Source organism: Ranitomeya variabilis, chromosome 3, assembly GCF_051348905.1.
Source record: "Ranitomeya variabilis isolate aRanVar5 chromosome 3, aRanVar5.hap1, whole genome shotgun sequence".
Taxonomy (NCBI): domain Eukaryota; kingdom Metazoa; phylum Chordata; class Amphibia; order Anura; family Dendrobatidae; genus Ranitomeya; species Ranitomeya variabilis.
Window position 1 is genome coordinate 237167132 of NC_135234.1, and position 13145 is coordinate 237180276.

The following is a 13145-nucleotide window of genomic DNA, read 5'->3' on the forward strand; positions in this document are numbered from 1 at the left end:
CCCTGGTCAGTCTGTAGTTAGAGATCCTTTTAGTGTGGTTCAAGTCCCAACTGGAATATGGCTTCAGTAGGTTTCCACACATCTGAAAGGCCTCATCCCCAACCATAACAAATGGCATCGGTGGACCTTGAGTCTTGGGGAGAGGTCGTGGCCGTGGAAAATTAAAATTTTTGCCATACACACGGCGGCCCATATCTGAGTTTTTGAAAGTCTGGGAATCGTTGCCACGGCCAAAAGCTCCAATGTCCACGGCGATGAAGCGACAGTCCGCATCTGCTATTGCCAAGAACACAACAGAAAAATATTTTTTATAGTTTAAGTACTCTGATCCTGTTCTGGCTGGTTTGATAATGCGGATGTGCTTTCCATCCACTGCTCCCAAACACTTGGGGAAATCACACACACTCCAGAATTTTTCAGCCATTTCAATCCACATGTCCACGGTGGGTAGGGGTATAAACTCATCCCGGAGAACATTCCACAAAGCCCGGCAGGTGTCCGCAACTATTCCGGACAGGGTGGAAATTCCAAGTCGGTATTGGAAGTGGAGGGATGATAAACTCTCTCCGGTTGCCAGAAATCTGTAATAAAATAAATAAAAAATAATTTACAATCAATTCTATTTATGGTGTTGTTCTGCTAAAGACATAAAGGAAAATACAAAGAATACATGTCAGACCAACCAAAATTAGGACTGGCACCTTAATGTAACCAGCAGACGTTCCTCTGGTGGAATCGCTCTACGGAGCTTGGTGTCCTGTCTCTGGATGGCTCCTTGGACACGACCAAGCAAATCCAGAAAAGAGTCTTGCGACATCCTGGTATATTCCGGGAATTTGTCCGGGTTGGCATTAAGCTCGCCATATAGTGTGTGATAGGCTCCATGGCTCTCACGTAGTTCGATAATGGGGTGTCGCCAAAAACACCTACGCCGTGTCCTTCTCCATCTTTCGCGATTTCTGTGTTGCTCCCAAGCAAACGCACAGGCAAGAAACAGCTTGATGCTTAAATCCAGGTTGAAATAAAAGCTCTCCATACGAAGATACATCATGACACAGGATAGAGTAGCACACTGTTAAGATTTCAACAGTCCTAGGGTATATATATAGATATCCCATAATACACGCCCTGTGTAGTCCCGTTGGCGGTGTCTGGTTATCTAGATTTTTCTCCTGTAAAATTTTCCACCATGCGCACAAAAACTGCAAACACATGACAAAATGCATGGTAAAGCGTGAAAACGCGGGGTTTTATTAACCACATGCGTTCCCGCATGCGTCTAAAAAATGCTGCGTTTGTACGTGTTTTTTCCTGCACTTGCAGATGCGGATTAAACGCTGCGGATTCGAACGCAAATGTGAAACTAGCCTAAAAGGACTTTTACCAATTAAGAAAGGTGGACACTTTATTTTACTAATTGGCACTGGACCCTTCTAACACAAGTATGGATTGTCTAAAATGGGAAGGCTGTTTAAGAGTGGACATTAGAGTCTCTAAGGCTACTTTCACACTAGCGTCGTGCACTGCACGTCGCAATGCGACGTGCCGACGCAACGACGCTAGCGTTGAAAGCGCCGCACAACGGGGGCAGCGGATGCAGTTTTTCAACGCATCCGCTGCCCCATTGTAAGGTCCGGGGAGGAGGGGGCAGAGTTCCGGCTGCGCATGCGCGGTCGGAAATGGCGGACACGTCGCACAAAAAAACGTTACATGTAGCGTTTTTTTGTGCCGACGGTCCGCCAAAACACGACGCATCCGTCGCACGACAGATGCGACGTGTGGCAATCCGTCGCAATGCGTCGCTAATGCAAGTCAATGGAGAAAAAACGCATCCTGCAAGCACTTTTGCAGGATGCGTTTTCTCCAAAACGACGCATTGCGACAGAGGCCAAACGACGCTAGTGTGAAAGTAGCCTAAGACTTGGGATGATGTACAGTATGCACTTATAATATGTGCAGCATTGGTTTTTATTGGTGTATTCATTTGTGTATTTTGTATAGTTTTTCTATTGTCCAAGACCTTGAAGTTCTACCTGGCAAGAGGGTGTGTTGAACTATTTTCATTAAGGCCCAGCTGTTGATTTCTGAAACTGAAACCATACATTGAGTAGTATTCTTAAAATCCTTTATTTCTACTACTTATACAGAACTTTAACAAGTGTAAAGATCGATGTTTCAAATATATTCCTATTTTACGGATTATAAGACGCACTTTTTTCCCCAAAATTTGGGAGGTAAATGGGGGTGCATCTTATAATGTGGATATACCTTACTGGTACCGATGCTGCAGGATGGGTTGAGGGGGTCTCCGGCGCTGCTTTGGGGGTCTCCGGCGCTGTGGGAGGCTCTGCCGACATTTTGTGAAAGGCCAGAGCCCCCCAGCAGTTCCATGCTTTCCTGTGCCGTGGACTCCGGGAAAATGGCAGCCAGGGTGCGGCGCATGCACAGATGGACATCTCGGCGCCAAGATCTCAGGAGATGATAGCTCATCTCCAAAGATCTTGGTTCCCAGATCTCCATCTCCTCATGCGCCCCCCCCCCCGATGGCCATTTTCCCTGAGTCCACCGCATAGAAAACTATGGACCTGCGGGGGGGCTCTGGCCTTTCACGAAATGTTGGCAGGGCCCCCGCAGCAGCACCAGACACCTGAAGCAGCACCGGACACCCGCAGTGGCGTGCAGCACATCGGAACACTCCCTCATCCCAACCTGCGGCCTGCAGCATCACTCCATCTCGTCCAGCAGTGACCCTGGGACCCCGCTTCACCGCAGCCACCACCCCCAGTAAGCAATAAGACACATGGATTATAAAAAGCACCACCATTTTATTAAAAAATATATTTTTTTTCCTATTTTTCTCCTCAAAATTTGGGGTGTGTCTTATAATCCGAAAAATACGGTATTTGTACTGATTTTATAGCCCTGCTGGGTGGGGGGGGGGGCATTTTGCAGTTGCCTCAGGCAGCAGAGAGGCTAGGTTCACCCTTGCCAGGGCCCCACTTTGTCTAAAGCCCTGGCCTTAGTCACCCCAGTTTGACCCTGTACAGGAATAATTAATGGCTGCGTGAGGTCTTAGGTTAATACAAGACGAGCATCTCTAACAACGACTGGTAAGGACATATTATGAAATTAGGAGGGCACCCTGCTCTGCCATGGGGTAACTGATGATGGAACGTTGCAGTTGCAAAAAACTGCCAGTTTATAGCAAATGACTGCTTAAAACAAATGCGAGTCATACAAAAGGGACTGTGTAATGTGATGTCTTTATGCCCTATACGGATAGGACAATTTCATCTATCCACCAGCAGCACAGCCCTCACTGAGACGCGAGAGCGACGTCACAAACAGTGAGTGACTACACAGACAGCCGAGGAAAGACCGTGAGGTGGTGTCTGAGCCGGGAAAAAGGCAGCTGAGAGATCGCAGCCAATGAGTGCTCTGAAAGGTTCCCGCCCTCCGCTGCTATTGGCTGCTTACCAGCTGAAGTCCCTGTGAGGAGGGACCGGCAGGTAGATGACTGTAGTTCCTGGTCGGTCACAGATCCTGTTTCGTTTCCAGTCAGCCCCTGCAGCAGGCGGACATCGCGGCGTCCTGTCCCTGTCACCTCCTGGACACAGGTCAGTGAATGACTCTACCTTTCCATGGTGGACAAGGGACCATGGAGGGGATGTGGCAGGCACCGGATAGACCCAGCTGTCACTGGTGTGTTCTTGGCATTTGTCATGTTTATGAGTAGACGGATGACATTTGGCAGGTCACTTTCTACAGCTGTTAGTAGATACGTCAGGACTGGTATTATAAGAACTGTATAATTGCTAATTTCAACTAAATGTCATGTCATGAACCTGCTGCTGTCATTAGGGCACCGGTCTGCTCTAAGGCTGGTACATGCCAGGCCAGGCTAAGCTCTTGGCTCTGGGTGGTTCGGAAATATTCGGCAATCCACATGTCCTCGTTATAGGCGCAGTGATGGTTGAGTATACCTCCAGGACCTATGAGAGGACTCTGCACCTCCTTTAGTGCTCCAGATTCACTGATTATTTATGTAACATAGTTTCTTTTTTTGTTGTTGTTGTGCCCCCTAGTAATAAAGAGCCCAGAATTTTTCCCTTCAACCATGTGAGTATCTGCCACAGATCTTCTCTGTGGGCATCTGCTTTTTGTTTCCCCTTTGTGCTGTGCAATCAAAACACATCTGTGTCATAGAGGGGATAAAACAAATGTCCACTGAGAAGGATCAAATAAATAAAATCGTATACTAAAAGCTTTTATATAATTGAAAAAATGTCATTTTTTTTTTCAATATCGCTGTTTTCTACGGCGTTTTAGGAAGCTGTAACAGTTTGGACAGAGTGGGTTTACTGAGGCATTTTATACGGTACTAGATGGTGGCCCGATTCTAACGCATCGGGTATTCTAGAATATGTATAGTAGTATATAGCACAGCCACGTAGTATATAACACAGCCACGTAGTATATAGCACAGCCAGCCACGTAGTATATAGCACAGCCAGCCATGTAGTATATAGCACAGCCCACGCAGTATATAGCACAGCCCACGCAGTATATAGCACAGCCCACGCAGTATATAGCACAGCCCACGCAGTGTATAGCACAGCCCACGCAGTATATAGCACAGCCCACGCAGTATATAGCACAGCCCACGCAGTATATAGCACAGCCCACGCAGTATATAGCACAGCCCACGCAGTATATAGCACAGCCCACGCAGTGTATAGCACAGCCCACGCAGTATATAGCACAGCCCACGCAGTATATAGCACAGCCCACGCAGTATATAGCACAGCCCACGCAGTATATAGCACAGCCCACGCAGTATATAGCACAGCCCACGCAGTATATAGCACAGCCACGTAGTATATAGCACAGCCACGTAGTATATAGCACAGCCAGCCACGTAGTATATAGCACAGATCCACGTAGTATATAGCACAGATCCACGTAGTATATAGCACAGATCCACGTAGTATATAGCACAGATCCACGTAGTATATAGCACAGATACGTAGTATATAGCACAGCCACGTAGCATATAGCACAGCCACGTAGCGTATAGCACAGCCACGTAGTATATAGCACAGCCCATGCAGTATATAACACTACCCACGTAGTATATAGCAGCCAGGCAGTATATAGCACAGGCCACGCAGTATATAACACAGGCCACGCAGTATATAACACAGGCCACGCAGTATATAACACAGGCCACGCAGTATATAACACAGCCCACGTAGTATATAGCAGTGTGGGCACCATATCCCTGTTAAAAAAAAAAAATTAAAAATTTTAAATAAAAAATAGTTATATACTCACCCTTTTGCGTCCTCCGAATATGTCCCGATGCGCGCGATGCTGCCGCCAGCTTCCGTTCTCAGTGATGCATTGCGAAATTACCCAGATGACTTGGCGGTCTCGTGAGACCGCTAAGTCATCTGGGTAATTTCGAAATGCATCACTGGGAATGGAAGCTGGCGGCAGCATCGCGCACATCCGTGTACGGCGGAAGGTGAGAATAGCACAATTTTTTATTTTTTTAAATTACTTTTAACATTATATCTTTTTACTGTTAATGCTGCATAGGCAGCATCAATAGTAAAAAGTTGGTCCGGCACACTGACACTGACTGGAGGGGAGTAGGGAGGGGGCACTGACTTGAGGAGAGTAGGGAGGGGCCAATTCGCGTCCGGACTAATCCTGTCGCTGATTGGTCGCGGCCGGCCGCGACTAATCAGCGACGCGGGATTTCCGTTACAGACAGACAAACAGACGGAAGCACCCCTTAGACGATTATATAGATAGACTAGATGGTGGCCCGATTCTAACGCATCGGGTATTCTAGAATATATATGTAGTTTATGAAGTTTTCAGAATTATGGAATTCATACACAGGATTCGGCCGGCTGGGGGCGTGACCAATTAGCGAAGTGTGGTTCAAATTCCACGCCAATTCGCGGCCGGACTGCGCCTGTCGCTGTTTGGTCACGCCCGGCCGCGAACAATCAGTGAAGCCAGGGCCTGCTCCAGGTTTTTGAGGGCCCCGGGCCAAAGAGTCTCAGCGGGCCCCCCTCTTTAACACATACCACGATTCATGATGTACAGATACAGCAGAGAAATATAGCACAGCCAAGTAGCATACAGCCCACGTAGTATATAACACAGCCCACGTAGTATATAGCACAGCCCACATAGTATATTGCCCAGCCACGTAGTGTATTGCACAGCCACGTAGTATATAGCACAGACACGTAGTATATAACAGCCCATGCAGTATATAACACAGGCCACGTAGTATAGAGCACAGCGATGTAGTATATTGCCCAGCCACGTAATATATACCACAGCCAAAGTAGTATATAGCACAGAGACGTAGTATATAACACAGCCCACGCTGTATATAACACAGCCCACGTAGTGTATTGCCCAGCCACGTAATATATTGTACAGCCACGTAGTATCTAGCACAGCCACGTAGTATATTGCCCAGCCACATAGTTTATAGCACAGCCCACGCAGTATATAACACAGCCCACGCAGTATATAACACAGCCCACGCAGTATATAACACAGCCCATGCGGTATATAACACAGCCCACATAGTGTATTGCCCAGCCACGTAGTATATTGCCCAGCCGCGTAGTATATTGCACAGCCGCGTAATATATTGCACAGCCACGTAGTATATAGCACAGAGACGTAATATATAACACAGCCCACGTAGTATATAACAGCCCACGTAGTATATAGCACAGGCCATGTAGTATATAGCACAACCACGTAGTATATAGCACAGAGACGTAATATATAACACAGCCCACGTAGTATAGATAACAGCGATGTAGTATATTGCCCAGCCACGTAATATATACCACAGCCACGTAGTATATAGCACAGAAACGCAGTATATAGCACAGCCCACGCAGTATATAGCACAGCCCACGCAGTATATAACACAGCCCACGCAGTATATAACCACAGCCCACGCAGTATATAGCAATGTAGGCACCATATTCCTGTTAAAAAAAGAATTAAAATAAAAAATAGTTATATACTCACCTTCCGTCGGCCACCGGATCCAGCCCAGGCGTTTACCGATGCTCCTTGTGACGCTTCGGTCCCAAGAATGCATTGCGATCTCGCGAGATGATGACGGAGCAGTCTCGCGAGACCGCTACGTCATCATCTCGCGAGACCGCAATGCATGGACCGGAGCGTCACGAGGAGCAGCGGGAAAGGCGACAGAAGGTGAGAATATAATAATTTTTTATTTTGTTTATTATTTTTAACATTAGATCTTTTTACTATTGATGCTGCATAGGCAGCATCAATAGTAAAAAGTTGGTCACACAGGGTTAATAGCAGAGTTAACGGACTGCGTTACACTGCAGCCATTAACCCTGTGTGAGCGCTGACTGGATGGGGCACTGACAGAGTAGGAAGGGGCGAATTCGCGGCCGGACTGTGCCCGTCGCTGACCAAGGGCACAACGCGGGATTTCCGTGAAAGACAGACAGACATACAGACGGAAGTGCCCCTTAGACAATTATATAATAGACTAGATGTGGCCCGATTCTAACGCATCGGGTATTCTAGCATATGTATGTTTGTATAAAGCAGCCACATAGTGTATAGGAGCCATGTAGTATATAGCAGACACACGGTCTATAACACAACCACGTAGTATATAACACAGCCCACGTAATATATAACAGCCTACGCAGTATATAACACTGCCCATGTAGTATATAGCAGCCACGCAAAATATAACACAGCCCACGTAATATATACAGTAGTACAGGCCACATAGTATATAATACAGCCTATGCCGTATATAACATTGGCCACGTAGTATATAGCAGCCACGCAGTATATAAAACTGCCCTCGTAGTATATAGCAATGTGGGCACCATATCCCTGTTAAAAAAAATAAAATAAAAAATAGTTATATACTCACCCGCCGGTGTCCAGCGAATTGGTCACAATGCCCGTGCGGCTGCCGCCAGCTTCCGTTCCCAGAGATGCATTGCGAAATTACCGAGATGACTTAGCGTTCTCGCGAGACCGCTAAGTCTTCTGGGTAATTTCGCAATGCATCTCTGGGAACGGAAGCTGGCGGCAGCCGCGTGCATCGGCGGACGACGGAAGGTGAGAAAAGTAGGTTTTTTGTTTTTTTATTATTTTTAGCATTATATCTTTTTACTATTGATGCTGCATAGGCAGCATCAATAGTAAAAAGTTGGTCACACAGAGTTAATAGCAGCGTTAACGGAGTGCGTTACCCGCGGCATAACGTGGTCCGTTAACGCTGCCATTAACCCTGTGTCAGTGCTGACTGGAGGGGAGTATGGAGCGGGCGCCGGGCACTGACAGGACGGAAGTAGGGAGGGACTAATTCTCGGCTGAACTGTGCCCGGCACTGATTGGTCGCGGCCTGGCAGCCGCGACCAGTCAGCGACGTGGGATTTCCGGGACAGACAGACGAAAGTACCCCTTAGACAATTATATAGTAGATTTGTATGGCGTGTAACTGTGGATAATATATCAAACCGTGAAAAAAAAATTGAATGAAAGACAAATTAAAATTCCATGTGTGACTGTTGCCGTTTAAGTATTCTAGTGACCAGTGTAATATTATAGAGGATGTCTGGCGTCGCAGCCCACCCAGTCATGAGTGTGATTCCTGGTGCAAGTGTTTAGTCATGGTACCACATGTAAGCGGTCGTGTGCAGGCTAAACTCATTTGGCTTCTCTCAATAGAAATGAATGCACATCATCTTGTATTAATCATCAGTAAATGTTCTGTATCAAGAACTCATAAGAATGTGGCGTATTACTGTGGACGACAACGGTTTTGCTACTTGAAACCAAAATAGTCTGTGTGTAGCCCTGTCCTGAATGAGAGCCTGTAATGAGAATTACCTCATCAAACATTGTTGTCCTAGTTTTTAATGGGATAGGCTCTTAAATGTATTATAATTGCGTGCCTCGTAGTACAAGGTATTTCAAGTGTTACTGTCATGCAGCACAGACAATAAATGTTATTGAAATATTAAAAAATTCTCAATGTCCTTTTTTGACATTTATAACATTGGCCTCCTTCAGGTTTCTCCCCCCCCCCCCCCCCATTTATTATAATAAAAATAGACTGTGTTCTGGATATGATTTTTATCACTGACTGGCCGGTGTTGTGTGTTTTTTTTTTTTTATTTACTATTAGTGTTTATTCATCAGTCTTTCTCATGTAAAACAAACTTTTTTTCAAGCTTCTATCAAATAGAAAAAATGAACAGTCCTGGTATGCCATCCATATGCTGTCCTAGGTTTTCAGGGGTTTGCATTGGCGAGTTTAATCTGTGACTTCAAGATGTGGTGTCACGGGGTTACTGCAACAGAGGAGCCAGAAGACCACAGCATCTCATTGCTCCTACTACTGTGCTGAGAAGGAGCACTTCTCCTTTTTAATGGTGTTTAACCCTGTCCTACTAAAATACATAATCAGCCATGTTGGAAATCCTGAGCTCTCAGCTGATTTCAGATAGCCACTCCCATCCCCTTTATAATTTCTGTCCTGATTTAAAACCATGTCAGAGCTAGCTTTTGCTGTATGGCTTAGGAGGAGAGATGTTCAAATGAGGAGTTTTGGAGGAGTTATCTGTGACTGTTACTTTGTTTGTAAGTGTGGTAGTTCTCTTCCCTCCTCTTACATGATTTTCCCCATCCTCCACTTCCTGCTGCATTCCTCTTATATGTGAATGAATATTTGTATGCCCGATATTTTCAGTTACCCCCTTATTTGTGTAGCCTTGTTTGTCGGGTTGGTGTACTGCGGTGCACGATAGCGCCCCTCTTCCCTGGGTGGGGGTAAAAGAAAAGATGGAGGGTTAACTCAGGAGATAAGGCAAGGGTGGTGGCCCTGGCATCTTCACCTTTAGAAATATCCCGGGGAATATGGCGTGTTAGGGCACTCCCTCGTGGTAGGGACAGGGAAGGAGCCCCTGGTCCTGGGTCACCTGAGTCGTGACATGTGAATAACAGATGTCTGAATGAGGCTTAAAGGGCTTGTCCTGTGAAAAAAATACATTTAAGCAATAGATCTTGGAATAATAAGTTCCAAAATTGTTTGTGTTAAAAAATGAGCCTATGCTGAGAAACTTTTAAATGTTCCCCTGCTATGTACTGTGTAATGGTTGTCTGACTGTGCAGAAATATGGTCTGATAATACCACATCTCCTGGGCAGGGAAGAAAGCGAGTATACATGGGATTTCAGCTGCTGCTTTATGTGACGTAAGACATATCTAAAAAAAGCTTTACCTTAGAGTTGGTGGGGAACCCTTGTTGTAATGTAGGTATACTCTATTTTGCTTCCTTTCCTGGCCAGGAGCTGTGGTATGATCAGACCTTGTTTCTGTACGGTCAGATGCAGCCAAAACACCGCACACAGCAGGGGGACATTTATAAGATTCTCAGCACAGGAACATTTTTTTAATTCCTCCATTGTGGAACTTTATTTTTTTATTAAAATCTATTGATTAAAATATACTTTGCCAATGGGTAAACTCCTTTTAACACCCTACCAAAATATGGCGTTCTTGTTATGTTATGTGTTGGCTCCCTGACTTTAATGCAGTCTTGCATGGTGAGCTTGCTTCTTTGCCTTGAGATGATGGCTGTGATAATCAGTTATAATCTGCCTCTAAAACCTGGAGGTGGAACAGTGCTCCACCCTCGGCTGTCAATATGTGACAGCGATATTTAGGCCGGGGTCACACTTGCGAGTGTGATGCGAGAAATCAAGCGCATCAGTACCCTCCACTGCCGTCAGCACTCAGACCGGAGTGTGCGGCTGCATAGAAATACATGCAGCGGCACGCTCCGGTCCGAGGGCCGGCGGCAGTGCCGGGTATTGATGCGAGAGACTCGCACGAGTTTCTCACTTCACACTCGCAAGTGTGACCCCGGACATACTGGGGGGGAGGGCTAGCGCTAGTCTATGCGCCAATTGGTGATCTCGTGTTGTGATTGCGGGGTCCTGATGGGTTGCAATGACAGCCAGAGATCTGCTGAAGACTCTTGTGCTTGTCATGACTACTTCTGTGAAAGCCAGCCTGCTGATTAAACAACCAGAATGATTTTTTTTTTTTTCATTTAAAGGTATCTATGAATCTGTAGAACAGCGCCATTATGGCCATGGCTTTACTTCAACATGCATAATCGTGATGACAGGTTTTCTTTCATGTAATATTAGGTGGGGTTACCCCACCAATCATTTGTAAGAAAGGGCCCTTTGACTTCTTTACCTGACAGCAATTCAGACATCGACTGCCTTTGTTCTGCTGATTGTTGGGTGTGGAATACACACAACAATGATAATGGCCTTTTGTTTTTTTTTTGTTACACACAGAGGATCTCCCTTCTAACACGTGATGTTACTTTACAATATGTACATTATTTTGCTTTTTTAATTTTAAGGTGGTGCAAGCAGTGCATCAGCTATCTAATACAAGTAAAATACATCTGTGATATGAAAACCTCTTGTGGGCATTTTTATTTTAAATAATGTAGTTTGTCAAGTTTTGTGCATTTAAAAGAACATCGAACTGTTGAAAAAAAAAAAAGTCCTTGAACTAAAGAATCTCCCTTGAAATATTCTGTCTTTCTTTAGTCAACCCTAAGATGCTCGAATGTGTTTTTATACAAGTCTGTTTGGTGTGGGGTTTTTTTTTTCTTTCATACAGAAAAACAGCTGTTTTTGTAAACTATAGCATGATTTTGAAAACTTGTCTGGGATAAGGACAAGTCTGTGTTTGCTTCTTCTGACAACTTTGACCCTTGATGGCCGATGCATAGGTCAAAACTGTCTCATTCACTATGATATAGGATGATAAAGGGGCGATCTTTATTTATTTTTATTTTATTTTATTTTTTTACTCTCTGTGCTTCTGCAGCACTGATCTGCACTGTGACTGACTCTGACAAGCTTTGTAGCATAAATGAGCTTGTTATTGTCGACGATGATGCTGAACTCCGCTCATAACACTTGTGATTGGCCAATCACAGTGATCACCAGCATGGGACTGCAATGATTGGACCAGTGCAAGCAACCCTTGGTTGTGCTTCTGAGCTTCCCGCTGTTTGTCATGATTGGTGACTGTTTAATGGCTTGATGTAACGATGCCAGATTGTGATTACTCGCTTGTAGTTCTGATGTAAAGTTACATAATTTTGGGGGATGGGGTTAAGGATGAAAGAAGAGTTCAACCTATAACTTATAAAAAAAATAAAATTCCAAGTGCGGTGAAATTGCAAAAATAAGTGCAATTCCAGCGTTTTTTGTTTGTTTCTTTTATTTTTATTAACCATGTTCACTAAATGCTAAAACTGCCCGCAAATATGATTCTCCAGGTCATTACGAGCATGCAGATACCAAACATGCATGGCTTTTTTTTTTTCCCTTCCCCCATGACAGAACCGCACATGAGAAATGGTATGCGCCCCCAGGAACAGGAAACCTGTAGCAGAGAGAAAAGGGGGCAGTCCCCCCTCCTCAGTTTTGGTTTCCTGATCCTGCAGGCGGATGCCTGTTGTAGAATACATCCAGAGGGATCCCCCTCTGATGATTCCGGTCCGGAGGCCGAGGTCCACGGTGGGTGTGGCAGCTGGGCACGGTGGTGCGCGTCTGTAATCCCGGCCAAGGGGGGCTGTCTGTTGCCGCGCTCGTCCCCTCTCTGGACTCCTCGGCGGTCGTTCCTGTCAGGAGGTTGGGCCGGGTGCAGGCGTGCCCATCACGACGCTGGCGCCGACTGAATGGGTGACGACTTCCGGTCGCGCCGGAAGTGACGTCACATGCCAGAGTGAGAGGGTGTGCTGGACGCTTGAGGATTGGAGTCGTTCCAGGAGCGCGCACGCCGCTCCACTCAGATAAAAGAAAGTAGCACACAGTTCCCCAGCGGTAAACAGCCTCAAGCATGGCGGACCCCGCTGCAGATGGACACGCACCAGAGGAGAAAGAAAACCCACAGCCTGCCGTGGCATCCAAGGGGTTCGGTAGGTGAGTGCCTTTGTAAGGCAAAAAACACAAGTAGCGATGGCCTTATATGTTTACATGTTTATTTTGTAGGTTAAAATG

The 13145-nt window shown here is 45.8% G+C and overlaps 1 protein-coding gene across 6 annotated transcripts in view; it reads left to right on the top strand.

Moving 5' to 3' along the window:
* Positions 1-3477: 3477 nt before the first annotated feature.
* PRICKLE4 (prickle planar cell polarity protein 4) overlaps positions 3478-13145 on the top strand; it is a 96624-nt gene continuing 86956 nt past the window's right edge. For 3 of the 6 annotated variants that reach the window (XM_077295293.1, XM_077295295.1, XM_077295297.1), the window contains exon 1: positions 3478-3617. The gene's annotated coding sequence lies outside the window, so the exon portion shown is untranslated. The remainder of the gene's footprint in view (positions 3618-13145) is intronic. The other 3 variants (XM_077295292.1, XM_077295294.1, XM_077295296.1) reach the window with 1 other exon arrangement.